Source organism: Malurus melanocephalus, unplaced genomic scaffold (genome assembly GCF_030028575.1).
Source record: "Malurus melanocephalus ecotype Western Australia unplaced genomic scaffold, MMel_1.1 scaffold_443, whole genome shotgun sequence".
Lineage (NCBI taxonomy): Eukaryota > Metazoa > Chordata > Aves > Passeriformes > Maluridae > Malurus > Malurus melanocephalus.
Window position 1 is genome coordinate 44,120 of NW_026623675.1, and position 4,188 is coordinate 48,307.

The window sequence follows — 4,188 nt, forward strand, 5'->3', positions numbered from 1 at the left end:
TTTTTAAAGAAACTTGGCACCTTGGATCTCAAAACAATTTTATCTGCACTTAACTTTGACCATTATATACTGACTAAATGTTTGAAGAGCAAAGAGAACATTCTTTTATTTATGAAAAACCTTTGTCCTTATTTAAAGGTATACAGGTCACAACACTTGCTTTAGTTGCCTATTTTAGGTATTTGCACTTATTTTATGTCTTTATTTTTGGTTTTGAAGGAATGTTTTGGTTTGCTTTTGTTATAGAGATTTTTATGTAGTTAATTTCGAGCAAGTTACAATGGAGTGCTCTCAACAGATACTGACAGGTAAATAGAATTGTACACTGTAGTTTTAGTTATTTATGATTCAAACACTCTTCCTCTCCACTCCCGGGTGTGCTGCTACAGATCGTGGCAGAATCGGCTTGCTGCTATGAGAGATGGAAAGAGCGAGCATCATATGCACTGTATGTAAAATTACATGATGTCAGGTTCTCTAGTTAACTTTATGAGATCAACCAGTACTATGCAGGGTGTGGAAAGTGTTCCTAACACTTTAATATCAAAGATGGTAGAGAAGAATTAATTAATGGAGAATTTTAACGTGATGAGTGGCACAAGGAAGGTAATGATCTTAAACTTAAACTTTTTTAAAGCATCTCAAAGCTTATACAATCCTTGTTTTTACAAGCTTTTTGATATTGGCTCTGATAGTAGTAGGCACAAACATTTTTAGCAGTTTTTAATTCACATCAAAGTTTCAAGGGGGGCGGGAATCCTGTTATAAGCAAGGGATCAGAAAATGCCCATCATGCCAGGATTACTCCTCACCTGGGAAAATTTAGAGGAGTCAATTGGAATTCTTGGCAGTACTAGATTTAGATGTGCATTACCAGAATGGATTTAACAGCAACATTTAACGCTGGAGACAGCATTTAATTCACAAAAAATGAAATCAGACATTAAGACAGAATGACTATCTAGAATCTGGATGGTATACTGAAGTAGAAATGGTATCATCAAAACTACCTATACCAAGTTTAAACATAGATTTATGGTAAGTAGTATTAATTTGTGTTGGTATTGGTTGGATCGTTTAGTTAACTCCTACTTTGTTGCTTTAGCAGGAAGGTTTTATCTTTCATGTCAGGCATCTTATTACTTTTTGAATGTTGTGTGCATTTGCATTTCTTTCAGTTTATAAGTAAATTGTACATGCAGCAGCCAAACTTGCATGAAACCTAAATACATATTACACCATATTTTTGTTCTAAGGTTTGACATAATGTGCAACAAATGCCTTGTTTATCTTAGTTTTTGTTGTACTACAAACTATTCTTTTATGTAAGAGAATGTCACAATACAAACCGTGTTAATGTCAAAAATAAAGCATCTACCTACCAGGCTACTGTTAGTGTCTTTTGTTTGAAAACTGTAACACTCAGTGCTTATTAAAGCAGCATGTGTGTATGTGTGCCTGTGGAGCTGCAAGAGACSTGTTGTTTTCTGGACTGGGCAGAAACAGCAGGCATGTGAATCAGTGAGTTACACTGCAGGATGGAGTCCCTTGGCAGTACCAGCTTCAAGCCAACCAGCATRCAAGCCTACTTGTATGTGATTGTCAGTTTATATTTGTCTCTCAAAGCTGTAACACAAGTTTTTGTGTCTAGAGAACAATTTGGGGAATGAATGCAGCAAGTTCATTTTTCTGTGTTGGCTTTCCTCAGTGAAAGTAGAGCAGGTGGACAGCCAGTCAGGCAGGTTTGGCAGGAACTACAATCCTAAGTTTTATTATATGAAAACTCTGGAAGCTTTTCTTATGAATCTGACTTACTTGGAAGAAATGGTCTTTAAGGAATTGATTGGTGAGAATAATCCCAGTTCCTACTGCTGTTATTCAGATTTTACATGAGAATAACTCTTCTAGATTTGCACCAAACTAAAACTGATCCAATGCYGTGAGTAAAACCAGCTTTGTGAAATAAGGGTTTTAACATTAAATATTAATGGACCAAGGTTGCACCATACCTGTGACCAAGACACACAATACCAACAATAAAAATTTTGAAACTGCAATTGATTCTTGCATTTGTTTTTATGACAAATACTCTGATAAAGGTTCAGTACCTAGGCAGAAAATACACTGATACCTTCTAATGCTAGACCTAATTTAATTTTTTTTTCCGTAAGTTTCCTTGACGTTGGATAAGCTCAAGCTTTACAGGCTTAAATGCTTACTTTCATGAGGAAGCTGTGGATTACTGTTTCTGWGCCAGCAGAGCCAAAAGATTGGTCCCTCTTGAAGCTGCAGCATACTGGTTTGTGTGGCTTCCCCTGGAGACAGCCAGCTCATCCCTCGAGTGGGTTGGATTCTTGCCCTGCAGCTGAAGGGTACAATGGGATCCTTGTAGTTCTGCTAGCATGATGTGTGTTGGAAGAACAGGTAAGCTTTTGGACACTTATACAGAATCTTACATTTTTGTATGAAGTAAATATCCAAATGCTCATTCCCACGATATCACTCTAATGAAGAAACTGGAATAGTTAAGCTTCTGTTTTCATTTGGAGTTAGAGATGTGCAATATGGCATTCTTCAGTTTCAGCTTGTGTTGGTGGTTTTCTTTTTTAATTTTATTTTCTCTTGTGCTTCACTACTGTGTTTTTGTGAGGTACAGAACTGAAAGGAGCCCTCTGACAGTGCTCACTGTTGGGTTGTATAATCCCAGTGCTGCAGTTGCTGTGGCAGTGTGACTTCTGTCTACATGCTACACATATTTTACAGAAATTTTGGGTCMTAATTTGGATTTATTTTTAGAGTCCTCTGGATTATTTACCTGACCTCTGATTTCCYCYGTCATTACACCTTCTGATTACAGACARTATGGATATTAATRACCTTAGTGCAAGCAAGATGGGAATGGGCTGTGTATTGGCTGGCAGTGATGGACATGTGTGACTGTCCTGTGCCATAGTCTGAGGGGAGGGGGTGCTTCTCTCTTTTGGGGAGGGAGAATTGTACTTGTTCAGCATTTACTTCCTTGCCCACCATTGKCCAGTTACTTGGTCATAGTTACTCCTTCTAAAAGTGATGTTTGGTTGTTGCRCAACCAACAGAGCTTCTGAGCACCCCTCAGAGTGTTGTGCGCTCTGCTTTGAAATGGTCCGTCCCGTAGGTTGAGGAATATTTGCTCAGCTTTCTGAGGGTGTCAAGTTCTTACACCAGTAGGCATTAAACAAAAAAAAAATTTAAAAGTTACCATTAGCACGTACCCGTAGAGCAAAGAAAACTCAGAGAAAAGTGTTTGTTGAAAGACTGCTTATAAGCAGTGATACAGTTACAAGTTTCTCAGAAGTCTGTAGGAGCTGTCTCAACTACACGAGCTGTGCATAGGCGTTAGATGGAAAGGCAGAGTTTGGAAAAGCAATCAGCTTTGCACATCTCAGCCGCKGAGGATGTTCTTCCACACTCTTGTAGGGATGAGTTGGCTTGCGCTCCTCTCAAAGCCGAGCAGTGACACCGTCCTTGCTCGCCTGCTTCTCTCGCTGGCGAGCGTGTGTTGGTGGCAACTCGGGATCCGAGCGGACTCGCCCCGGCGCCGGGCTGGGGCTGCGCCGCGCAGCCGAGGGGAAGCGCCKGAGCGGGGCCGAATAGCCGGATAAATCAGCCGCCGGCAATTTACAAATGAATGCCACGCTCTCCTCAGCCATACGGAAACGGGGGATCAGCGGTGTCTGGAGGGCCCGTGTCACCAGAAGTAGGCCAGTTTGTGCGTCGTCCTGCGCTGGCAAACGGCCAGGCTTTGTGTGCTCCAGACACCAGATGGGAAGCAATTATGAGTGTGACAAGCGGGTCATCTGGCAGACACTCTGTGGACCTGCTGCTGCATAATTTTTGGCGGGAAGAGGAGAGCTTTTTCTTTTCTTTCCCCTGACCCACCTCCCTTTTTTTCCCTTTTTTTTTTTTTTTTTTTTTTTTTTTTTTTTTTTTTTTTTTTTTTTTTTTTTTTTTTTGGTATTGTTAATACAGCATCTCCTGTAGCAAATTTTCAGTGACTGGGTATGGAGTAGCCTGTGTTTGCTGAGCTGATGCTCCTTTTGTGCCTTGTGGTGAGCACTCTGGAGTGCAAGCATTTTCCCTTGGGCCAACAATAAGTGATGGTTATGCTTGTGTTCATACATTGTGTAATTTGCTAATAGTGGCCCACAG